We start from the raw sequence: 27,277 nt of genomic DNA, 5'->3' as shown, positions 1-27,277 counted from the left end.
GGTATGAGGGTATCAGAGAAGGGTACTCTGTTCGGTGGACCTCCACCCACCAGCCTTCACTCGCCACAGTCACGGGGGCGGGGGGGGGGGTGTGTGCAGGTGTTCGGTGAGGAAGGTGGTCACCTCTGCTGGTTACCATTCTGAAGTGCACCTGCTTCCTCTTTATGTCTTCCCGTCACCTGAGAGGACAGTGGGAGGTCAGTGTGCTCCCTGAGTTCCGCTCCTGTCTGTGGGAAGGACACTGGCTGCCTGTCCGGCCCCTTTCTCTGGGAGGAGGGGCCCATGCATTCATGTGTTCCTATGGTGGGGTGCACACTGTATGCATGTGTGTTCCTGTGGTGGTAGGGTACACACTATGCATGTGGAAGTCAGAGGACAGCATTGGCTGTCATTTACCAGCTGCTGCCAGCCTTCTTTTTGACAGGATGGGGAATGGACCTGCTGATACTCTAGGCTGGCTCATAGTCCTAGCCCAAGTTACTTACTTACTCTATCTATCTATCTATCTATCTATCTCAATCTCTCTCAATCCCCCCCTCTCTCTGAGTTATAATGCACACAACCATGACTGATTTAAAATAAATAAATAAATAAATAAATAAATAAATAAATAAGGGTTCTAAAAACCCAGTTACTTACTGATCTCTGTCCGCAACCTGATCATTTCCTGAGCTGCCTCTAGATGACCTCTCTACACTTAAGCCAGGAGGTACCCAGAACAGAGGGCCTCTGACACCCACACATGGCAGGCTGCCTGTGGATCTCTATAGTCCTGTGACAATCAACCTTCCCAAGCTGGAGCTTAAAGCCCCCTTCTGCCTCCTTTCAACGCAAGACTTTGCTACCAAGAATTTTCCTGGTAACCTTCTTTGTTTTTTTTGCTTACAAAACTTTCCTTGCTATTAGACCTGGGGGTTGGGGGAGGAAAAGAACAAACACAAGTCAGCAATAAAAGCTCTTGTTAAGTTAAACATTGACCAGGGCAGCATTCATCAAGCTGCTAGAGTCGTGGCAGCCGTCCTGTTCCTCCCCCACAAACGCAGAAGCAGCTGGAAGGGAAGCCTAAAGTCTAGGAGGGGATGGCTCCCTCCTCCACAACTCTGCCTACGTCAGCCCCTGAAATAGAAACGTGGGGATGGAGTGGTTTGATAGCAAGGAAGAATCTAGAGAGAAAGCAGTGTCATGTGGCCTAAACTGGCCAACTGCTGCCTCCCTGGAGACATGGGGCAGAGAAAAGGATGGAGCCTCGCTCGCCCTGGCATTTCTGCATCTGTTTTCTGGTCCTTGCTGCTTCCATGCTTGCAGTAGCTGCTGTTCTTCGTGTTAGTGCATTCATATCAGCGGATGGTATAAACACTTAGGCAGCCAGCCTGCTATGGAGGAAGCCAAAGCAAGAGAGCTCTGGGCCAAGGTGATTTCCCTACTCTGACTCCCCCATCCCCACCCCCTGGTCTCCAGCCTTTTACAAAGCATAGTGGTTTAAGGTTAGCATAGGATGGAGAGAAAGGATCTGAGGCTTGGTCCAGATCTCTTCTTAAGGAAACAAGTGCTTCCCCACTGGGGCTTAGCTCTGGGAACTGTGACCAAGAGAAACTGGAAGCCCTAGTAGGAAGGGTCTCCAACAAGTGGAATGAGACCTGTAAAACCAAACCTGTGTGTGGCTAGAAGACAGGATCAATCAAAGAAGTGAGGTCAGTCTCCACCATAGTGGAAGGAGAAGGTTATCAAAATGCCATCTGTTAGAGGAACTACCCCTTCAATGTCCTTCTGGCTGGCCCAGAAAACACAGAAGTCCTTGGTGTAAGCACAACAGGACTGGGCTAACCACTGCTGAGCAGGGCAGCTATGAGTCTCTGGGGCACTGTTTGGGTATAGCAACTGACCAGCATGTGTGTCTTTGTAGCCTTCAAACCACAGTCATTCCCAGAGGGCATGTGGATTCAAATATCTCATCGTGAAGCCAGGGGAGTGGGGAGAGACTATCACATAGAGATGTACTATTTCAGGAGGTGGCCACTCCATCTTTCTCCATAGGAACCACTGGGAAATCAGGATGGAGGTGGGATCTCTGCACCCCTGTGCTTCAACCACCAGCATGAGAGGCAAAGGGAGAAAGATGCTGGGGCCTTTATAGTGCCCCGGAGACACAGAACCAATAGCTCTTTCACTCTAGAGAGAAGGAAGTTGATTTGTCACAGTACTGATAACAGATGACAGTCTCCCCCACAGCAGCTCCGTTCACATCTTGCCAAACACCTGTAAACCCCTAACAGAACAAAGCTGGGTGCTGGAGACTTGACTCAGCAATTAAGGGCACTGGATGCTCCTACAGAGGACCCAGCTTCAATTCCCAGCACCTACGGGGCAGCTCCCAGCTTCTGTAATCCCCACTCCAAGGAGTCTGACCCCCTCTTCTGGCCTCCGTGGTACTACACCCAGGTGATATACATACATACAAGCAAAATACCCATACATAGGAAATAAAAATAAGTAATTTTTTTAAAGTAGGGTTGTCAAAAAAAACCATTAGAAGGTAGCTCTATTTCTGCTTTTTAGAGTGTAGCTACTTAGCATGTGCTGGGGAAAGAGGGAGGACAGGACTGGCTGAGAGATATTTTTAAACAGAATTGGCTCATTAATGGGAGTGTGGGATGTACTAAGTTCAAAGCCTAGAGAGCAAGCCGGTGGGCTGTCCTGATAAGCATGGCTGTTATAGTCTTGACTTGGAAGTCTTCGGGTTTTCTGTGATCCAGGTTTAAAGCAGAATATTGCTTCTTTTACAAATATCAATCCTGGCTCCAAAGGCCTTCAATTCATTGAATGAGACCCACTCACATTACGGAAAATCATTTGCCTTTCTGATCTAACACTAACCCGAGGCTGCACGGGGCCAAGGATGGTTACAAATGTGGCCCAGCGCAAAGTTGTAGACTTACTAAAAATCAAAGTTTGCAAGTCTAAACTTTACAGATGAAATGGTTGTGTTGCAGTGTATACTAGATGCTAATATAAATATTATTCGTGTCTAAAAAAGATTACTTTCACAACACCTGAACTGAACTAGAAGAGTTTTTTTTTACTTTTTGGGGTGTGTGTGTGTAAGATTTTAATTTTTGGATGTTGCTTTCTCTTCCTTTGATTTTTATTTTTGGGAATCGGCTCTCAGACTTAGCACAGGTTAGCCTCTAACTTGCTATACTCCCGTGTTAGCCTCCCAGCTGCCAAGATTATGGACACATGTGTCATGCCCAGCTTCAACTAGCATTTGACCCAATTTCTGAGCACTATAGACAAGCTAGGTTGCTATGTATCATGAGCACTTCCTGGAAAATAGAGGAAGGAGTATTCCCTCTCCCCAAGCAACACTCAGAGATGTTGTGAACTTGTAATTATGGACTCTGTAGTTGAGTAATTATACTTGTAAATTGAAAGTAGAACATTTTGGTCATAGTTCCATAAAGTCAAATGTTGAAAGTGTCTTAGGTATAAAAGTTGTGTTATCTGCCTATGTGGCAGGCTGGCTGGTTTTCTTGTGACACATTGTCTGTGACATAATCTCTGAAATAATCGATAGTCACTGAAAATGGTCTCTTTTGTTTTTTAACATTGCTCTCAGCAGACAAGTGCATGGGCCAATACCCAGCCCTAAAACAGCAGGAGCCCAGTTCTGATAAAACATCGTCTGATAAGGGCTCGGAGGAATTGGTTTCGGTCCCTACTTGGGGACTTGCAGAATGGCATCAGATAGGAAAGGAGGGAGCACCATGTAAAAGCTTAGCCCCAAAGTGCCACTGCCTGAGTTCACGTCCCAGCTCTGACTCTGCGATCCCATGTTTATCTGCCCAGCGCCTCTGTTTCCTCACACATACAATGAGGACGGCATGCATGCTGTCTCCCTGGTAAGATTGGGATGATTCAGAGCATCTGCATGTCCACGCGGCACTGTGTGAGCATTTACTAGGATAATGAGATAAAAGTCCGAGTTAGAGGGTTGAGATGGCGGAAAAGAAGTTTCTAGAAAAACTTTTATGCCTCAGAGCTTTGCTATAATTCCTTACATGTTTAAGATCACTTTATAACGTTGTCTTTGGGGAAATTCCATTCATAATCCTCTTACATGAAGGGAAACCAGGATGGAGCCTTCTTATATACTGAATCCTAGGCCGTAGCTAACCGTGCCATGGGGGCTTTCTAGGGTATTAATAATGAGCTGATATACCTATGAATGTTAAATGTCTTGGAAGCAGCTTCCTGAAGAGCAAATAGCAGATGTGGTGATGGCCATGCTCTAATTGCCCGAGAGCGGTTAAATACAGTTGTTAGCGCCTTCCCAAGCAGTTAATTGAAAGCCGAAATATTTTCTCTTAAGGCCCACCATTTGTTCTCACTGGTCAAGTGAAGAAGATGTGGGCTAGAGGGGGAAGGCTCATCCAGGTTGCTTTTGCCCCCTGCACATCTAGTTTCTCTTGTAAATTGCTGGAGAATGTCCTCATAGAGTCTATTGTTCTAAAAATCCTATTCCTAAAATAGCACTAGCTCTCCTTGAGTTTTCCTACATGCCAGATACTATAGGATGTGTTTATATATTTATGTATACATAGGTGCATACATAGTCACTTGTAATCTTCAAAATAATTCAGTGACATGGAGTGTAATCATAATTGTGCATTTGAGGGAACTAAAGCTTAGGTTAGTTTGTTCCAGGTATGTAGCAGTTAGGGGGTGTCAAGTAACGGGTATCTGAAACTCCAACTAACTTCTAAGGACCTGCTTTTAGCCTTGTGTATTAAAAGCAGCCCCCCTTTCTACTAGAGACTTGTAAGTGATTGGCAAGGTAAGGGTTAAGCTACTTCTTTTGTTCAATAACAGGAGTCTGACCTCACATGCTCAGGAGTTTGTTGTTTTCATGACAGTACTTCAGTACTACACAGAGCAGGGCTTCACTGTGTGTATAGCTTGTCTTTCTTGGACGAGCATCGTCCCTGGGGAGAGGAGGCAGCCCTTAAAGGAAGCTAGGAAGTGAGCTGTGGACAAACAGTGCTGCGTGATCCAAGAAGCAAGAAGACCTGCGCTATTTAAACGTGTTCCGTTTAGAGAGTCATCACATGGACCGAGGATGTTAAGAAAATCTCTCCTCCAAGGGTAGTGTGGGTGCACTTTCATGCCTTCTACGAGTATATCTTCAGAAAAATGATTTTTATGCAATACGACCATATTCATGACTGCCATGTTCATGACTAATGTTAAAAACAAAACAATACGGACGTTGTACGAGTCAGAGGACCCCTACATTTAGAATATAGCATCGAGTTTTATTCTCAGGATGTGAGCTGAATTATGGCATGTTGAAATTTTTCTTTTGTAAAATGTGTGTGTGCACGTGCGTGCATGCATGCGTGTGCATGTGTGTGCACATACAAGTGCCTGGAGAACTTTGTATGCTCTTTTTGTATCGGTTTGGGACCATCGGGTCAGGAGCTGATGTGAGGTAGTTTACACATGGTGTTTGACCCTAAATGGCCTGATACTCTTCCTGAGCCCTGGTGGAGTATATTCATCTCCTTCAACTTTTCTGACTACTTCATAATATTTTAGTTATAAAACCAAGAATGCCATCTAGGGTACTTAGAAGGCTTTCCTTTTGATTTAAATAACACACAAATTCTTCTTCTAGAAATATATATATATATATATATATATATACATATACATATACACATATATATACATATATACATATGTGTATATATATATATGTATATGTATATGTATATGTATATGTATATGTATATGTATATGTATATGTATATGTATATGTATATGTATATTCCCAAATGAAAACACACATTTTTAAAACATCAGTGATTAAGGGCAGGGGAGATGGCTCAGTGGGTCAGAGCTTGTGCTGAGCAAGCATAAGGACCCAGGTTCAAATCCTCAGAATCCATGTACAGAACTGGGGGTGGCACAAGTTTGGGGGTGGGGCCGGAGGTGAAAAGATTGCTGGCACTGCTAGCCACCAGCTTAGCTCCAAGTATCCTGAGAGAACATGCCTACATCTCAAAGGAATAAGGAATTCAATGGACAGTGATAGAGCAGGATGTCTTCTGACCTCCCCTCGTGTGCATGAGCACGCATGCCTGCACACACACACACACACACACAGACACACACACACACGCACACGTGTGCATAGACAACACACACCAAATCAAAACAGTCAGTAACTCTTCATCAGGCCAGTGCCAGAGTCAGCAGTTGTGTACGTGGGATAGTAACCGGAACTGCTCCAGTCGTCAGGAGTGCTTTGGTGTGCTGACACACTCCTGTGTGTTGAGCTTCTGAAAAGTGACTTGCATTGAGATGGCTGCCGCCGTCATCAGGCTCATTACACACACTGAAAAGTATTTGGTCTGGCCTTCTGTCCTTCATATCAACCATGACAATTTGCTTAAGCCCACATTCCTTGAGTCTGAAAGAATCAGTCTGGGTGGTGTGCTGAGATCATTAAGAAACCCTTTGCCTTTAAAAACATTTTTTTGTTTGTTTGTTTTTTTGTTTTTTGTTTTTGGAGACAAGGTTCTCTGTGTAGCCCAAGCTGTCCTGGAACTCACTTTGTAGACCAGGCTGGCCTCGAACTCAGAAATCCACCTGCCTCTGCCTCCCGAGTGCTGGGATTAAAGGCGTGCGCCACCATTCCCGGCTAAAAACATTTTTTTTAAACGAAGAAGAGATGCATATGCTGTCTTCAGCTTCAGCGTGCAAGAGGTTTTACCATACCTTGTAATGAGGAAAACCTGTAGTCTTGTACGTCTTGAATGACCCAGAGAAACCCAGATGGAGCTAATGAAGAGCTTCATCAACAACTGTTTCCGAGCTCCCGTGTATAGGGAAGAGTGTTGGTGGGGTTTATTGGTATTTTCCATTCGGATTCTCCCAAATATCATGTGGAGAAACATAACTCATCAGAAGATACCTAGTACTAAAATTGGGTGTGGCCAGTCATGGCTGAGGGGTGCTCTGAAAACACAGCTATTAGGAGCAGTGTGTTGGCGCCTTGTCAGGGCCGTTAGTTCCCAGGCAGCCCCTTCCAGCCTTTTCCACTTGTTTCACGTGATGACTAAACACTACTGGTTGGATATGTTTACCTATGATACCTTACACAGATGCGAAGAAGAACTTTGCTAGTTAAGTCAGAACTTGGGAGAATTAAAAATCCCAATGGCTTGTTTTCTCAATTGTGGGAGAGTACACATGGGGCAACTGTTTATTAAATATCTGTCCTGGGAGGGGCTGTTTAAAATCAGTGACGTTTATGACCTTGGCTGAAAATTAATGTGATGGTTTGTTGATATTTAAGTATCCGTGCAATTAAAAGTTTGGTTAGGTTATGTGCGGAAGACTACAGCATGCTTTGGGGTCCGCTGCCTTGAAGGTGGTTTGGTTCCTAGTGGTGATGATAAGTGTTATCTAAAGAGGAATTTAAATCCAGCAGCCATCAACCCTTAACATCAAAATAAAACTTTAAGAGTAAGACTTGGGGCTAGAGTTGGTAAATGTTTGCTAGCAGAACTAAATCCCATTCCCACAATCCGCATTTCAAAAGCAAACCAAGGAAATTGTCCTGCCTGTGATCCCTGGATGGGGAGACCAGGGACTTACCTTGCCAAAAGCCAAGTGAGTTCCCGGTTAGTGAGAGACCCGGCCTCAAAAGAACAAAACAGAGAACCTGAGGCACAGTTCTCCAGCTCCAAGAGTAGGGGGTCCCCGAGACACTGCTTCCCCGACGCTGCTTCGGTCTTTCCCAGGAGCTGGGGGCTGACACTTTGGGAAAGTGGAAACCTTTTTAAAAAAATGTCTTTTCACCTATAACCACACATAGCACCACAATGTCATATTCCTTGTTTTCTGTACTGAATATTCCACAGGTTGTTGTCAGGGCCTGTCACTTGTGCAGTGCTAAGTTACTTCTGGCTGGTGAAATGAGCCAGGTCAAGCCAGATTAGAGTATTTAAACATAGGTTTATTGGAAAGCAGCTCTCCCGAGAGTTCTCTGGCTCTAAGAACCTATGCCAGGGAAGTTGCCATGGGAAGGGAGAGAAAAAGGAGGGGAAGAAGTTGATAAAGCAGGCATGCGCAGAGAAAGGGCAAGAAGAGCGAGAAAAGGAGAGGGGAGACCAAAATGTCTGGAGTATACACTGAAGAGCCTCTGAGGGGAAGGGAAACCCAGCCCCTGGGCTGGCAAATTCAGGGTTGGAGAATTTCGGATCCTGGGCGAACATGGAGGCCAGGTCAGCTTTGGTAGGTAAAATACGCAACTCAGCCTCTTGTCCCGGGGTCTGAAACCCAACTCACAGGAGTGACTGCACTGTACACAGTTATTGAAGCTAAGCTGAGAGATCTGGGTAAAGAATTCAACTCTCGTGCCGGTGAGATGGTTCAGTGGTTAAGAACAGTGGCCGCTCTTCCTGAGTACCCAGGCTCGATTCTCAGCACCCACATTGCGGCTCACAATCATCCTAACTCCAGTTCCAGAGGATCTCAAACCCTTTTCTGGCCTCCTTGGGTGTCAGGTATGGGTGGGTGCCATACACACAAAAAAATATAAACAAATCTTTAAAAGCAAGATTCAAGCCTTTTCTTTCCATTTCGGATTTAGTCAGAATGATCCTGCCTTTGCAGTCCCTAGCAACCAGAGCCGGTCACCTCCAAGAATTCCAGGAATGCTACCACAGGCTTATCTCCTTAATCCTCCAGCGTCCTCACAGCCGGGCTCCCGTGGCTGCCTGCCTCTCCTGGGCTCGGATTACAGCCCCATTTCTCTCACATTCAAAGCTGGAACCCTTTACTGTTCCAGCCTCGGTCGGTCTCCAGGCCCCACAATGGCGGGCTCTCTAGATTCTCCTTTCTGCCCACCTTGCCTGTCTCCTGAAATACCTTTTTTCTCACCTGTATGCCATAAAGATTATCACACTTATCTCTCTACGGAGGAAAGGAGGGAAGTAGCTTTCAACTGGGTGAAGTTATGTGATGGGGGGGGGGGGGGGAGACGCATCCTTCAAAACATTGCATTTCAAAGGTTTTCATTTAGGAAGAATTTTGTTTGTTTTAAATTGTGATGAGACATTCTTTTACATTTTTTTCCAGCTCCTATTTCTCATCTAGAAATAAAATACTTATTTATATATTTGCTAAAACTTGTATATTTGTTACGTATAATTGAAGAAAATATCTGAAATACAATACATATATGTAAACATTTACGTTTGCAACAGTGTATCAGTTATTTTGAGTTTCAGTGATTATTTCAACACAGCCTTCCCACCCCCACCCCCCCAAAAAAAGACTTGCCAAAATTAACCCAGCAAGCTGATAATCTTTTGTTTCTGTGATTTTTTTTTATCACTATCTGCTTTATTTATCTACGGAAAATAAAATGTTCTGCTTCCTAAGGGGCCCGTTTCTGTACAGTTTACACATTTAGTATACAGTTTCTTCCAATGGAAAACTATAAACCTGAATTTTCTGCAACTTACAATAGGGTTTGTACAATGGGGACATACTTTGGTGAGAAAAACTATACTGAAATTGTATTTGTTGGAAAGTGATTTAAATCATCTTTCTGGCGAGCAATTTAAGTAGAGGCCAACGTGTCTGTGTGTGAGGGTGGGGTGGGGTGTGGCTTTAAGCATGGTCACGTGGTGGTGACACAGGTAGGATGTGTGCTCTGATTCCTCTGGACAGTGCTGAGTGCAGACTAATCGGAGAATTTTAGTGATCACAAATTCCCAGGCCGTGGCCTGTCAGCAGGAGAGCACAGAACTGGAAAAGGCAGAGCGCAGACCCTGTGTTCAGCGGCCTTCACAACAGGCCCTGTACACGGCTGGTTATGGATTCCACATCTCCTAGTGCTTGACCAACAATGAATACAGTGAAACCAGCTGACTCGGCATTAAAGGTTTCTAATGTGAAGGATATTTGTTAGTTCATTCAGTTATATGTAGTACAAAAGCAGAAAAGCCCTGCTTAATTAGCATGTATTAATCCCTCGAAAAGCACACACACACACACACACACCATACATTCATGCCCATGCATGCAATATACACAGATGATGTCTGGCCTCTTTGTTTCCAGAGTCCTCTGGGCACCACCAACCTCAGTACCACCACAGGAACAACAAGTTCTGCTTACCAGCTGGTGTCCTAGTATTCAGCCATGACACTTGAGGAGAGCATTTAACAAACACACTAAGTACTGTTGAAAGATTTGTACCTCTTCCTGTCTCTTACTCTCCATGATTTTGTTCCAGAAAGTTACCAGGGTACACATTCATGGGTCAGTAGATCAGTTTGCAAAATCTTAATTCTGTGAGAACACCACGGTCAAGTACATACATAGCAGCTAAATCGAAGAAGAAAAGAAAAACCATCCTCCCTGAAAAGTATTTTCAAATGTGGTGTAAATATAATGTATTGCCAAATTCCATAGTCTGGACAGCATAAGTTGTCAATAATGTACAGCTAACCCAGAAATAGAAAGCAAAATTAAAAAGCCAGCATGTTTTTTATGAAAACTAGGAGAGTATCAGTCATCATAATGAAACCCTAAACCAAATCTACATCGTAGGGGTGGAGAACATTGTCATTTATAATGGTGCGAGTGGAAAATGAACTAACCCAAACGTGAGCCCCAGATCATTCGTCAGCAGCACCCATGATCTACATTTAACATAGATTTCACAACAGTACCATTCATAACAAAGTCTGAGAATTGAAACAATTCCTAAGTAATACTTAGGGTTTTTGTTTGTTTGTATGTTTGTTTTTGTTTTTAGACAGGAACTTCCTGTATAGCCCAAACTGGCCTTGAACTCAAAATCCATCTGCCCTGACCTTCCGGAAGCTGGAGTTGTGTGTGTGTGTGTGTCCTAACACCTGGCACAGGTCGATTTTAGTAGTAGCATCTCCCAGTTATTCCCTCTGTGTGCAGAAAGAAATAGACTCTAACCAGCACTGTGCTCTCAGTGTGAAGGATGTGGGCTTCCGAGTGGGGATAAGTAGCCTTGTACCCACAAAGGCATTCAGAAATCCAGCGTTCCCAGGGGGGAGTAAGAGGAAGTCGAGTTTTGAAAATATGTATGAGAATTCTAAGGTAACCCCACAGCTTCCAGAAGAACTGGCATCCCCCTTTTCACCCTGGCCTAAAATAAACTGTGCCTGGTGGTGTTTATTGAATGACTTCTTCGGGTCAGGCGAGTTACCAGCCTGTCTGTCTCTGTGGTTATCATTGAATTGAATTAGTAATTCTTTTTATAGCCAAGGGAAAGTCCCAGCGAGTGCAGTGTTTGAAGTCATGAAGCAAGGAAGGAGGGAGTGTCCGCTCTAACCCTAGTCTTTACCTGAGGTGAACTAGTAAACCCTTAGGTGTAACCTGCATAGCACACAGGTAAGATGCAGTGAATGCGCGTGGAGCGAGCAAGTGGCAGGATCTCAAGTGAGGCTGAAGCTACTCCTGGCTAAGGAAATGGAGCAAGGGCTGGGAGGAGGGGACATGGGGTAGTGACACAGGAGATGATCGGAAGATGAAACAAAACCACCCAACCCATGTAGCAGAGTGGTGTGTAGCAGACTAGGAAACTGGAACACTCATATATTCTTTGCCAAATAGATCTACAAAATTCACTACAAAAATCCTGGTTGAGGGGATGGGGCAGCAGGATGGCTAAGCAGGTAAAGACTCTTGTACAAGTTTTGACAACTTGAGTTCAATCCTGGGATATCAGGGGTCTTTTTCATCCAGGAATTTATGACTATGTTGTTGACATCTCCTGAGAATAAAAAATATTAATACGTCTGTTTACTCCAGATAGGGCACCATTGAGAGACCAGTGAACGATTTCAGCCAGTTTGGTAAGCCAGTGAGCTGCTTAGAGATTATGGTATTTAGCGGACATTTATTTAAACATGTTTATATGTTGGCTAGACAGTGTGGCTAGTTCAGGCCATTACGTTTAGTCTTATCATCTTTACAATAATGTATATAGCGTATTTTTTTTAAAGTTTAAGAAAAGGTTGTCTTGTATTGACTTGAAGTATCTACTTTCATTTTATGTTTTTCTTTTGAGTCACTGTGGAACCCTTGAGGCAAAAGGAAAAACATTATTTCATGGTGAATACATGTGAATGTCTGTATTTGAAAATCCCTCTATATTGGAGACTGGCTTCGCCCTTGTTTACCCAGAGTGTTAGTAATCTAAGTGTGTATACATGTCACTGGCTAATCCAATGTGAATGTATGTATTAGAACACCATTATATCTCCTAATTGTTTGAGCATTCTATTCAGAGAGCCTGACTTGAATTAGTGTCAGAAACATTTCTAACACAGAGTAGACTCTGTTTTGAGTGTGTGTGACATGAACACATCACATCATGACTGTAGCTGTGTCCTTTTCTGCAAATCAATGATGTTGTATACCCAGCCATTGCTTGCACCACTTGTAAGACAGATTTTAGCTACTCAGACCCAGGACCTTTGCTTCCTGCCAGATCCCCTACCCAAAAATTGAGAACGGCTCTATATGTTTACCATTGTCACTTCAGAACATATCACTGTGTCTGGAAAGCCCTCATTGCCAGGGCAACATGTAGCTCTGTGATTACACGATATGCTAGGGATGTGAATTCATGTATGTTGCCATCCGGAGAAGCTCAGAACCCTAGGTTTGTAGGCTGCTAAGCTGGTGTTCATTTCTGCGGCCCCATCATCCAGCAGGGGTGGGGACCAGACAGCTGCATCTTGCTCCGTGTGAGCTTGGGATATGCGTGCAGGCATGCAGGTGTGATGTAATTTATGGATCCGTCTCTCTGCACTTGTAAGCAGAAAGCACGCCTGTGTACCGAGGCAGCGAAACATTAAGATGGGATCAAAGACAAAGAGAGGGTGGAAGTCTGAGTCGTGGATTTGGCTGCCTATGATGTTGAATAATAGAAATGCCCCCTCGATGGATCTCATGACCTGAGTATATGTTTATCACTTAAGTCTATTGCCTGTGTGTTATTTATCTATAATCAGACTAGAGTAGATCAGACCTTCATCGTTAACCCCTAATTCACTTTAAATTGCCACTGACATGAATCTCGTGGTGTTTCCTTATTGTACATTAAGTCTGTTAGTGAGGTTAATAATGAATAAAGTATTTAGTTATATGAAACAAGGGTGCGATAATTGCATTTTCATGAGGGGCTAAATTTGATGAAATTATACAGATTTAATTCAGTACTGAAAAAAGAATCTCAGGATAAAACTTCTGAGTGTATCTTTTAGAGAACTTATCGGGTAAGAGGTATGGCTTAACAAGCAATACTGCACGCCATGTCTTTCTTGTTCTCATTGTAAAAGCAAAAGCATTGCGGACATGTGTTTTCTGATTGATTTTGGATAAAATTGTGATACAGTTCTTTGATATTGGGTAGAAATTGCTCTCTCACCTTCTTTTGTGGGACAGCAAAACAAACAAACAAACAAACAAACAAACACTTCCTGGCCCTGAAACCAGCCTCTTGGCTCCCACACACAATACAACTTTCTAATGTTTTCGACTTTTGGAAAGTTCCTGAAATCAAGATTTAAATAGGACTTCCTTTAAGGAGAATCGCTTTTTATAAGCTGGTGACGTGGTTTCATTGATGGATAAGGTGAGAAGGCAGAGGAGGTGGCAACAATAGTATCTCAGAACAGTTTCTGAATTAGATTTTCTTAAATGACATTGATGGGGATGTAAATTAATGCAGCTACTACAGACGACTGAGAGGAGGAATGTGAAACAGAAACAGGGCACAACTCAGCAGTCCTGTTCTGCCCTGTATATCCAAAGGATACGAAGTCGGGATCTCAAAGAGATGTCTGCCCCTCCAATGTGCATTGCAGCCCTGTGCGCAACAGTTAAGAAATGATACCAGTCTTACCATCCATTAAGTGATATAACACACACCTGTACAAACACACACACACACAAACACATACACAGAGACATAACACACACACAGAGAGACACAGACAAATATACAGACACACACACAGATATACTCACAGATAAAAACACACACAAAGACACAACACACAGACACACACACAGATACAGATACACACACAGATATAGACACACATACACAGATACACACACATAGAGACACAAATACACACAGACAGACAGACACACACACAGACACAACACACAGACACACACACAGACAGATACAGACACAGATACAGATACACTCACAGATACAGACACACACAAAGACACAACACACAGACACACACAGAGATACAGATACACACACAGATACACACACACACACAGATATAGACACACATACAGGGACACAGATACACACACATAGAGACACAGATACACACAGACACACACACACAGAGACACAACACACAGACACACACACAGAGACACAGATAAAGACACAGATACACTCACAGATACAGACACACATACACAGAGACAGATAGACAGACAGACAGACAGACAGACAGACAGACACACAGAGCTTTTTTGTTTTTAAGGGAAACCCTGTCATTACACAACACAGATAAAGCTGGAGGACAATAATTTGAGCAAAGTAACAGAGACACAGAAAGACAAATACTTCATGGTCTCTCTCACATGGGGAATCAAAAAATATGCACTTACAGGAGCAGACAGTAAAATGGTCATTTTCAAGACCTGGTGCTGGGGAAATAAAAAGTTGTTAATCAAAGACTATACTGTTTCATCTTACAGGATACATAAATTCTGAAAGTCTAATGTATGACATGGTAACTATTGTCAGTAGTACTTAGTGTATACTTGAAAATTGCCACAAGAGTGGATTGCTTTTACTATTTATTTCTATTATTTTCCAGTCTCTCTGACTCTGTCTCTCTGTCTGTCTCCCTCTCTGTCTCTGACTCTGTCTCTGTCTCTCTTGCTCTCTCTGTGTGTGTGAGTGTGTGTGTGTGTGTGTGTGTGTGTGTGTGTATTTGTGTGTGTGTGTGTCTGTACTGCACGTATACTCAGAGGCTAGAGGGATCAGATCTCCCAGAAACTGGAGTTAAAGGAAGTTGTGAACCAACCATTGTTGATTCCGGGAACCAAATTCAGGCCCCCTGGAAATGCAGAACACTTAGCCTCTGAGCTAGCTCTCCAGTGCCAAGAGAGTAGATCTTAAGGGTTCTCACCACACACACAAGGGGCAAGTGTGTGAAGTCGTCGATATGCTAATCAGCTTGATTATGGTAATCATTCTGAAATGTATACATATATCAAACACCGTGCTTCACACCTTAAATATATACACAGTTTCATTTGTCAAACGTACTTGAAGAAGGTTAGTAACAGAAAGTATCAAAATCAAAATTTTTAAAAAATTTAAATTAAGAACAAAAGCCCCACAGTCATTCAACAAGAACAAAAGTCAAAGGTAATATAAATCAAAAGCCATGTAGGGAGGCTGAAGCACTGAGCAGCAGCATAGAAGAAGCCCTATTTTTTTCTGAGAAAAGAACGGGCTCCAATATTTGATGGGACGGATTTATGATCTTACCAGCAAGGAGAAGCCAGATGGGAAGTGGAGAGCCTATTAACAAGATATTGCCGAAATAGCTCTAGCTTGCAGAATATTAAACTTACTGAAGATTGTTTGCCGAATGTATGTTTATTGCTTAAATCTATTTCATATGTTATTTATTTATAACTTTAAGGATAATTTAATATGTAAAACCTCCTTTGCCGAAATGCGGGTATTAATTTCTAAGCATCATTTATTGCACTTATAGCTGATGGACTGTTATGAGTCAGAACTAATAAACTTGTGAAGATTAATAGAAAATCAGTCAGAAAAATAAATAAGTAAAAAGGTGTGGTCTTGTGGTTGCCACGGAACCGTATCTGCATCCTGGAAGTGGGTGGGCTCAGTGTCTCACTGAGGGAGGGGCATAGCTCCAGAGTAGAGCAGTAGAGAGGATTAATACCTTCTAATTGAGTGGCTGCTGGCAGCAGGATGTTGCCCAGGACATTGAGTAGCTGACAAAGCAGAGATCTTGTGCTAAACATGGCTCCACTCTCTGAAGTGCCTGCTCTATAGATTGGCCAGGTGGTGCCACAGAAACCTGGCTTTATTGAAACAAACCAGGCACAAGATTCAACAAGCAGAAAATTACTCTGTGCCTTAGGCTTTATTTTCTCACTGCAGAGAGAAAGAGTCTTGCTCTCTGTGTAGGTACAAAGCGGCCAGAGAGCAAAGAGGTTTGGGGAAAACAACGGCATCGGCCCCTTGGATTTCCCAGACGCTTAGGGGAAGCACGGTGCTTTGAGTTTTCCAGTCCCCTTGAGATTCTTCTCCTGTGGAAACTGGGGTCTCCTAGCTTGGTTTGCTTTTGAGTCAGGGCTGGAGAGCACTCATGGTTCCTGTTTGACTATTGATGGTGTAGAAGATAAGAGAGTTTGAGTGGACAGTGTTCTTGGCCTTCCTCTTGGCAGAAGGATGGAGGCCAGTCTTTGCCTTTGATGGGGAACTATCATATATATTCGCATAATCAAACAAATGCATATTCCAGTATCCTCACTGTACTCAGACACACACACACACACACACACACACGCACACATTCACACAGACACAGTAATTCATACACAGTAACACACATCACATATTCGCATATATTCTTAAATGCTTTTGAATACACCCAGACACACATTAGCATATATATTCATATACATTTTTGCCCGAAACACAATTAGCATACATTCAAATATACTCACACATAGATACTCATTGACAGACACTTTTTCATCTATCAGACTTACGTATTCACATCCACTTACACACACACACACACACACACACACACACACACACACACACACTAACGTGTATATGTCCACACACTCACTGCACAGTTGTTCACACAGGAGCATACAGTCCCTGAGTTTTCTCCTTGCTGCTGATCTTGTTTGCAGACATAGCTCTGGGCTGACCTCAGGAAGTGGGAAGGAACTGTGGGTCAAGACCCACATGTCACTGTAATCATTCATTAGATCTGAAGTGTGACTGGCCAATTGGATTACATAAATATGCAGCAAACAAGGCTGTCCTGACAGAGAATATTACAGGAGTGTGACGCGACTCACCGTGTCACTGGCATTAGGTCAAGGTGTTCCATGACTGACGGCTGTCTTCACTTTGCCCACGTAGGGCCTTGGGGATTTTGCAGGGCTCGGGACTTCTGTTCTCTGTCTCAATCAAATACAGAAACCTTTAAGGAGATTTGCCTGTCTTGGAAGGCAGATTTCTCAGGGCTGAACGCGTCTCCACCCTGCTACATGCACAACCCTCCAGGCCATGCGTGTCCCTTGCTCCTCTTAGGAGAGTGGTTTGGGTGTGGGAGCAGGTTCTGGACCGGCAGCAAGGATGTGTTCAGCTTAGCTCAGCTCAAAGGATGGCGAGGTTCTCTCTGAAGGAGGATTATAGGCTGAGGCAGAGTAGAAAAATCAACAGGGGAGTCTCTAGGGCCATGTTGTCCTCTCCTGAGGATCAGCCACAGAGTTACCTTCTCCCCCTGTCCTGTCCATATTTTTATCTGTCCCCTCCCCCTCCCCCTCCTCTTCCCCTCCCCCTTCCCCCCTCCCTCTCATTCCTCTCCCCTTCTCTAGTCTGTCCTTCTTTGTTCTTTTCCCCTCATGGGCTCTATTTCTTCATAGTAAGGTCCTCAGATGTTGGCCTTCTGTCTCACCTTCTCCCTCCCTTGGCTCTTCAGTGACCTGTAAGTTCTATTCAGTGCCGCTTGCTTCTGATCCTGATCCAGTGATGAGGACCAAGCTCATCTCCTCAAGCACTTTCTGCCACACAGAGACCACAGGCCTTTCCCATCAGTCAGTGCGGTGGAGTGAGGAAAACAGCCCCTATACACTCATATATCTGAATGCTTGGTCCTCCCTTGGTGGATTTGTTTGGGAAGGATGAGGAGGCATGGCCTTAGCGGAGGAGGTGTGTCACTGGGTGTGGGCTCCTGCGTCATTCCCAGTTAGCTCTCTCTGCCTTTTCCTTGGGGATAAGGATGTAAGCCGGTGCTATGCCTGCTGCCAAGGTACTCGCCATGATGGGCATAGATTCTAATCCCCTGGGACTGTGAGCCCCAGTACACTCTTTCTTTTATAAGTTACATAGGTCATTGTTTCTCTTTATAGTGATAGAAAAGTAACAGCAACAGACAGCTTTGTCTCAAAGGTCTTTGCACAAAACTTGTGGAGTGCGGCTGTTTCTCTTAAGAAAGATCCGTGCCAGGTAGGGTAGTGGTCAACACAGCTGGATGCTGTCCCTCAGTATCAAAGCATTGCAATGGCTGGTCAGTCGGGTGAACTGCTTTAAAGGGGTCTGTGGTGAGATTTGACTCGGAACAAAGATCATCATATAAGCATTCTTACTTGGAATTTTTGGTGGATGCTTCCTAGACCAGCAATGAACTCGACTAGAAAACAGTACCTATTTTACTGGCATAAATGACCTTTAAAGGGGTATTCAAAAAGCCCAGCAAGGCCTAACGAGCCATACTCATCCCCTCCAGCACTTTAGAGGCACTCATTTATATGTCAACAATCAATATGCTAATTACAAATAAGCTTTATCCATTTATTAAGCACTTAAGTGACTCCAAGTACCTGTGAACTAAGCAGCATTGAGCTAACCTTAGCTTAACGGTCCTGAGATCAATAGGGCTTCATTTCTCCTAACGGCCTTCATCATTTTTTTTTCACATGATAATATACTACCATTTTCTGATGGTCCAAATTAGGGAGGAGTGTGTGTGTGCATGTGTTTGTGTATTGTGTGTTGGGTGTATGTGTATTCCAAGCTAACAAAAAAAATCATAAATTAGTGGAAAACTAATGATTACACCAAACATTCAAAATGTGTAACAGGAAAAAGGTAAATTAGCTCCCTGTGACAGGAGAAAAAAAATGGGCCAACCAAATGGTTTAGGGAGCAAAGGCACTTACCTACAGGCCTAACAGCCTGAGTTTTATCCCAGCGACCTACACTGTAGAAAACCAAATTCGTCAAGTTGTAAAATACACGCAAGAGCGCTCTCTCTCTCTCTCTGTCTGTCTCTCTGTCTCTCTCTGTCTCTGTCTCTCTCTCTGTCTCTCTCTCTCTGTCTCTGTCTCTCTCTCTCTCTCTCTCACACACACACACACACACACACACAATTTTAAAACTTCAAAGAAAGATCAATGGATACCTTTTATTTACATGGTATTTTTCACATGAAAATGCAGACAAAGAAAAACAGGCAAAACCACTATTTCAAGTAGTATGCAAATCAAGCCATTATCTCTGCTGGTCTAACTCTCCAGAAGGTTATTCCAGCAACAGGCAATACTAGGAGAGACTGGTGGGCGCATGGTTGGGTGGCCGGACATAGTCAAGAGAGCGAGCCAAAGGAAGCCACTGCTCCTTTGAGAAAGAGGAGATATTTCATTGACCCAGTGAGTGTCCAGGAACATGGATGGTAGAAGACAGACTGAGAGTGGAGGCTTGGAGACTGAGAGCAGAGGCTTGGAGAGCATCAGACCAAAATCCCAATTAGATTCTTTTTTTTTTTTAAAGATTTATTTATTATTATATGTAAGTACACTGTAGCTGTCTTCAGACACACCAGAAGAGGGAGTCATATCTTGTTACGGATGGTTGTGAGCCACCATGTGGTTGCTGGGATTTGAACTCTGGACCTTTGGAAGAGCAGTCGGGTGCTCTTACCCACTGAGCCATCTCACCAGCCCCCCCCCTTTTTTTCCCAATTAGATTCTTTAGAAGAGCAGAGGACACACGAGCATTCGGTGTGTGCTTGCTGAGAAGAAAAGTCAGTAAGCCCTGGGGGCCCTGGTAGGGCTTACAGCCTGTGGGTAGTTTCAGTGTAAGGCAGTGGGTAGCTTGGGCTACCCTATCTCTCACCCAGAAATGAGAAACAAGGGTCAGGAAGGTTGCTCAGTACATGAAGTGCCTGATGCACAGGAATGAAGACTCCAGTTTGTATCTCTAGAATCCGCATAAAGCCAGGCTAGGTGATACATGCTTGTAATCTCAGCACTAGGGAGGCACAGACAGGAAGATTGGCAGTGAATTCTCCATTCAGTGAGCGATCCTGTGGTGAGATTGTGAGGTGGGTCAGTGGATGGAGGTACAGGCCTAATGACCTGAGCTCAACCCTTAGACTCCACATACAAACGGAAGAGGAGAACCTGGGCCGCAGGGGTCCACTGAACGCCACCTGTGCACCATGACACACCCATTGTGCGTGTGCACACACACAAAGAAAATATTATAAAGGAAAAGAGACTAGATTGGGGGGGGGGTGGCAGAGGCATAAGCAGGTGGATCCCTGAGTTTCAAGGCCAGCCTGGTCTACAGAGCAAGTTCCAGGATAGCTAGGGCTACACAGAGAAACCCTGTCTCAACAACAAACAAAGAACAGAGAGAGGGAGGAGGGAAGAAAGGATGGATGGAGGGGAAAGCAAGAGACTAGAGAGTAAGAGGCCCTGTAAGCACAGAGGACCAGTGGCCACTAAGGGAGTGGATGAGTGTCTGGCGACAGGGGTGGAGGCACTGCAGAGAAGACAATCTTCAGCCATCGGTAGCTTTGCTCCTAACTGTCCCTCTGTGCTTCACTTGTAATTTGCCCTCAATCCTGCTGACCAGCTCCCCTATGTTTCAAGGATGCTTCTTTTTAGGGCAACTTTCCAAGGAAGGAGCTTGCTTCCCAGAAGTAACTGCTGCTCTGCTGTCCCTAGAGGCAGGGAATAGTTATTTTCCAGCCTCTCCTTGTCTTGATACTTAGTGAGGTGGGGGCAGCCTTCCTCAGAATATCTGTGTGCTCACCACAGTTCAACCCCCTCTAACTGCCTGGAAGTGATTCTGACAGTGAACAACTTCAGCGATCACCAGGATTTTCTTTGTGAGGACTGAAACCTGTTCTCCAGTGTGACCCTTTTGACTTCCCTGAAGAAAAAGAGTAGCCAGTCGCCATCTTCCATGCGGTACTTTCATATCCTGAAGAGCATAATTCAATTGCGTTTTTTTTGCTTTGCTTACGATTGCAATGATCTGATTTTGCTGGAAGAATGTCTGTTGTAGGAACCATTTCAGCAGCTTCATTCAGAGAGAGCCCCTGGGTAGCAAGGGACACTTTGTCTGAAATGATGCTTGATGCTCACTCACCTGTCTGAAGGACAGAGACGTGATTTTGTGGACCCTGCCTGCTTCTGCCTGGGTTCCTTGACTGGGAAAGCTGTCCATCCATGCTGGATTCCCAGCAGCCCCTGAGTCATCTCCAAAGTCATCCATCCTAATGTAGAGAGTGCTACTTTTTCCTTACCCACACACACACGCCTTTCCTATTGTCTACCAGCATGGCTGAGTGCAAAGAAAATCATAGCTCTTTGCTTGCTTGTTCTTTCTTTATTTCTTTCTCTCTTCCATTTGTTGTTGTTTGTTTGTATGTTTGTTTGTTTTGTGGAAGAATCTCATGTATCCCAGACTGGTCTCTAATTCACTATGTAGTGGATAGAGGATGATCCTTCTGACTCCACCTCCTGAGTACTAGGACTGCAGGTGTATAACAACATGCTCAGTTTATACAATGGTGGGGATTAAGCCTAGGTCTTACTGCATGTTAGACAAGCACCCTTCGACCTGAGCTATGTCCCCAGTCCACCTTTCACTTTTATACCCAATAAGAATATCACAAACACAGCCGGAGGCATAGCAATCAGTTCTTGGTTGCTTCTTGAATCTGAAAGGTGATTATTCTACAGGCAGCCTAGCCATTGCCTATAAACAAAGCACTAAGCAGTAAGTGTTGTCAATGGTTGCGTGAACGCTAAGTTTCTTTGAGTTTAAGCTGTTCTTAAGATAAACAATCGAATCTACATGAATAAAGTTGTTGCAATGGCTTTGTGCTAACACAGTGATCTAGAAACTCTATGGTGGCTTAAGTTTTGTGGACGTTTTAATAACTGTTGAGTGATAATGGACAAAATGTGGACAATTCCTAATTTCAACAGTGCTATCTATCAACTATCCAAGAAGAGACCACTGAGAGGTGACTGTCAGTCGTGATGGCTAATCACAATCATGGGTAAATTCAATTTCATAACCACTTAGAAAGGTTTGCTTTTGAGTAGTTTTCTACCCTAATGGAAATTTAGTATTGCTGTATGACTGTGGTTCCACACACCTATAATCCTAGCATTAAGAGGCGGAGGCAGGAGCTTATTGACTATGAAGCCTGTGTGGTCTAGAAGGCCCTGTTGCACAGCCCAAAGTCTGGAGACACAGCTTCGTGTCCTTGTTTATATGAGACCTTGGGTTTTCTCTCAGCACTGCTTGCCCCACCTAAAGAAAATATGGCAGCATTGAGTGGTAAACCATAAGAGCAAATAAATACTCACAGTCTGTCTTGGTATAAATAATTTTGCCGAGGAGAAACAAGCAACTCTTTCTTAAGTAGAACTCCAAATGGTAACTATGGAAGCAGCATGAGAATCAGGGTCTCCGTGAGGCAGGCACCATCATAAGGAACAGGATGCACGCACAGAAGCTCCAACAGGGGGCAGCAGTGGAAAGAGACATGGGCTCATCCTCAGAGGGAAGGGCGGTGACTTTGTATAGTAGGGCCACCGGCACATAGCCACTTAACCAAGTGTGCTTGAGGGAAGCATCCCAGCGAAAGGCACATTGACATCACACGTCCCTTGATGCAGTACACTGAGAGGGACACAACATCACTGAGCTTTTCTGACAACGCAGAACCTCACTCCCCTTGTGTGAAGACACTACGCCAACCCAGAGGGACTGAGCAGCTTTTGCAGATAGGAAGAGACTGGGAAGAATAAAACCACCACAGGCACTGTGGGAGAATCCTGAGTAGGGTCCCAAGACAGAAAATGATGGAGAATAGAGTCGAATTCTATTATGGTCTATAGATTAATTAATAATATGTGTGAAAGTTAATCTCCTGTTCTTGAAAATTGAACCACGGTTATGTAAGACACCATTAGAGAAACTTGCAGGAGGGACCAAAAAAAAAAAAAAAAGAGCTTTTGAGCTGTTTTGCAACTTTTTTGTAAGTTAAAAAATGAACAGCATTTACAAAATTGTTCTGAAGGAGGGCTATGGGAATTAGTCATGTAGTTATTTCTTTAACCAAAGAAGAGCAAACTACCTGGTTTAAAAAAAAAAAAAAAGCCAAGCACTCAATTTCATCATTATCCCTTCTACCCAATATTCTTTGCTGTGTCTTCTATCCTGTGTTCCCACTTGCTTCTAGATGCAAGAAGTCCTTTCTATGGGGTCAGCAGAAGCTTATACCTTACACTGCCAGTGGATCTGGCTCCACTGGTCCTCTCCTGACATGAGGATGTATCCAGCTGAGTGTTGTCACTGTAGGCCTCCCTGGCATCCTGTGATGTCCTCTGCGTTGGATCATAATTGATGCTCTTGTTCTCCCCCAACCTCTTCTCCTCACATCGGAACATCCAATGAGGATGCTCCAGGTTCTCCATTTCTGGACTGTGGTCCATGACTGGACCATGATGCATTGCTTCCTCCACCCTTAGGTGTTTTCTTCCCCATACTTATCATACTTTTGAAAACTCTTTTTTTCACTTTGAATATGTTTAAGTATACAGAAAAGTAGAATGTAGCAAAGCTGCTCTGGCGTCGATCTGAACCAGATGAGTACTGTATTAGTCAGGTTCTCTAGAGTCACAGAACTTACGGACTGTCTCTCTATACTGAGGGCATTTGTTGTGATGACTTACAGTCTGTAGTTCCAACTAACCCAACAATGGGCAGCTGTGGATGGGACGTCCAAGAATCTAGTAGTTGCTCAGTCCCATGAGGCTAGTTGTTTCACTTGGTCTTCTGTAGAAGTGGGTTCCAAAAGATGTGCTGGCCAGTAAGTGCAAGCAGTCGAAGAAAAGCAATTCTTCATTGTTTCAATGTCTTTATGTAGGCCTCCAGCAGAAGGTGTGGCCCAGATCCAGGTGTGTACCACCATGCCTGAATCTGGGACTTGCTTTATCTCAGGCTGACCCTGAACTCAGAGCTCTCCTTGCCTCAGTCTCCTGGGATTAAAGGTGTGTACTACCTTGCCTGGGCCTAAGCTTTTCATGGCCACTGTGCCTCAAGATCTCCATGCCAAGATCCAGGTCAGAAACCTGTGCCTTCCAGCCTCAAGCTCTGGATCACAGGTGAGCCCTCCAATTCTGGATTGTCCTTTATTCCAGATATAGTCAAGCTGACAACCCGGAGTAGCCACTACAAGAACCTAGGATTAGATGTTCACCAATAGTGAGAATGAAGGGTTGTACCTGTCCCATTCCTGTCATTCTTCACATTTATTTTTATTTTCATGGGTTTAGGAATGATACTGCTCCCCCTCTTTTGGCCACTGTATTTTATTGAAAGTGGAAGGACCCACTAGAGATCTTCTCTCCCACCCACTTACATAAGATGGAATTCCTTCTGGGGATGGTTAAAGAAAAGATGACTACCTTTAATGTTTTACAAAGGGGCCCAGGGTTTAATTTATGCATTTAGCATAATGACAAAACTCACTTTTTAATCTTTTTACCAATATTTTGTGTGAATGTGTGTGAGGGGTATATGTAGGTGAGTGTACCTCTGTGTTTTGGCCCCTGTGGAAATCAGAGGTCAATGTCAGGGATTGGCCTCAATCATGATGCTTTTTTAAGACAGGATCTCTCGCTGACCCTACAGGCAGATTCACTGATTTGGCTAGACTGGCCAGCCAGCAAACACCAGGGTTCTGCCAGACACTGACTCCCCCAACTTTGAGTTTACAGGCTCCCCCACACCAGGCATTATTTGATATGGGTGCTGGGACTCTGAATTCAGATCTACATACTTCCGTGTCAAGTGCATTTCCAGCTGAGCCATCCCACAGTCTGCAATATCTCTTTGCTATCAAGGTAATTATTCCAAAGGACACGAAAACATTGGTTTTCAGTGACGAAGCATCTGTGTTCCTAAACAAGGAAGGGAGAAGAGAGTAAAGAAAGCTCAGAAACTGAACTTCTCCCAGATGTTCCTGTGGGCTTTCCCCACCCCAGTAACTCAGCCTTGAAAATCTCAGAGGTTAGTTCTGACATGCCAGTTCTAGCAAGTTTTGGTCCTCAGGAAGTGGTGGTCTGAGTGGATGCTGAAGCAAATCACAGTAACTTCCCAAAGATAGATTGGTACAAAGATGTTCACCTCTGTGTCCATGTGAGTTACTGAAGTCTGAGCTCAAACTTCTCCGAGAGAAAGAAACAATGGAGTGTTTGCTTCTCAGTCAATAGCACTCAGGTGGTGGAGTCCAAGCCCAGCATGTCTGACGCTGAATATGTCGATAACCATGCAGTATTTACAGTTTCAGATAAGAGTGGCAGAGGTATGTATTAGTTGTTTTTCCAATCGCTATCACAAATCGCTCGACTACAAGCAAGTTTAAAAGGAACAGTTTATTTTGGCTCGTAGCCTGAAGGTATGGTGTGTCAGAGAAGCCATGGCAGCTGAGCGGGAGACAGCTGGTCACGTTGCCACCACAGTCAGCAGTTGACTGCTAGCAACCCACTTACTGTCTCCCTTTTTTATTCAGTCTGGGACCCCAGATCATGGGATGGAGACATACACATTTAGGGTGGGTGTTCCAAAACACTCTCATACACACACCAAAGACTTCCATCCCTAGTGACTCTGGATCCCATCGAGCTGGCAATGAAGCTGAGGCACCACAAGCACCACTATGTCTTTTTGCCACAGAAAGAGACCACTATGGGAAACCACAACTCATGGAAATGTGGAGTTCTGGAGCCCAGTGCCAATGGATGCGTCTACAGCATACTCCTGCACCTAAGTCCTGAGGGCTGGAGAGATTGTAAGAGCCAGAGGGTTGGGGAGCCTGCTGGGAGGTTGTACCTCCCAGAAGTGTCAGAAGCTACACCCATCGAGTCCCAACAGCATGAGTGCCTAAGCATGAGCTGAACAAGGGCGATAACCACAGACATGCTAAAGTCCATGGAGGGAAAGAAAGCCTGTGCATCTATGTATGCCCTATACAAAGAACTACAGACAACTAAGGAATGCTGAGAGTGGGAGAAATAATCTTCCCCAGGGAAGAGCAAACAATCAGTTTTATTCAATACCAAATGATCATCCCAGAAAACATATATACAAGTAACACTACACAAGCTGAACAGGTTGTATTTATGTGTTTAGGGATATATGTGTATATATATGCATATATAATATATATGTATATATGTGTGTGTGTATATATACATATATATATATCAACAATTTAAAAAAAAACAGAGAAAGAGGGGTGTACATGGGAGAGTTTGGAGGGAGGAAAGGGAAGAGGAAATGATGTAATTATATTTTAATCTCAAAAAAATAAATAAGAAAAGTAACTGGTGGTGGTTGTGATCTATGCCCTTAGTCCCAGCACTCAGGAGGTCTCTGTGACTTCAAGGCTAGCCTGATCTTCAGAGCAAGTTCCATGACAGCCAAGACTATTTCAGAGAAACTGTCTTGAAAAAACAAACAAGCAAAGAGTAAAAAATAAGAAACGTATTTAAATAAAATATTAAGGTATGGTTGTGTGTGTGTGTGTGTGTGTGTGTGTGTATGTATGTGTGCGCGCACGTGGGTGTTTGGACTCTAAGTAGACTATTTCACTTCCCCATAGGCAGGACAATGAAGATATCCATCATCATTTTTGTAATTTTATGGTACACAACATACCCATATTTCCAGGCCTCAGGAAATCATGGAGAGCACCAGTTGGTGGTTTATGTAAAGTGGGCAATACCTGATGGAGCGTCAACAGTCACAGGCATCGACCACGACCATACATCATAGCCTTGAGTGACAAAGGGAAGTGACAGGGTGTGAAGCCTCTCCCATGGTGGCAGGAAAGCCATGCTGTCTGCCTGGTGGAGCCAGGCTGCCTGGTGACCAGCACCCTTCTGGGTGAACGGTCTGCAGTTTTGTCCAAGGCCAGGTCAGAAGTAACAGACAGCTAGTGCAGGTCTGAGGGAGTCCTATGCTACTCCTGGAACTCTGTGCTACTCCAGTGCCCTAGGTAGGCCTCAGGATTGAATGCTATATTCTGAGTGCAGCTGAGCAATCTGCAGATGCTGGATGCTGTCATGGGCA

General features: G+C 44.1%; 1 protein-coding gene across 2 annotated transcripts in view, besides 1 other annotated feature; it reads left to right on the top strand.

Moving 5' to 3' along the window:
* The window catches only part of Maml3 (mastermind like transcriptional coactivator 3), a 418,000-nt gene that overhangs the window by 187,922 nt on the left and 202,801 nt on the right, over positions 1-27,277 (top strand). The window lies entirely within an intron of this gene.
* Positions 6,753-9,827: an enhancer, noted in NCBI's record as "VISTA enhancer mm1388". NCBI's record gives its function as "enhancer in: hindbrain (rhombencephalon)[7/8] | midbrain (mesencephalon)[7/8] | forebrain[7/8] | branchial arch[5/8] | eye[7/8] | nose[5/8] | heart[6/8]" and the evidence as "EXISTENCE:transgenic organism evidence [ECO:0001131][PMID:17130149]".

Source organism: Mus musculus, chromosome 3, assembly GCF_000001635.26.
Source record: "Mus musculus strain C57BL/6J chromosome 3, GRCm38.p6 C57BL/6J".
Lineage (NCBI taxonomy): Eukaryota > Metazoa > Chordata > Mammalia > Rodentia > Muridae > Mus > Mus musculus.
Note: the sequence above shows the minus strand (reverse complement) of the source record. Positions and strands in the feature narration are given on the sequence as shown.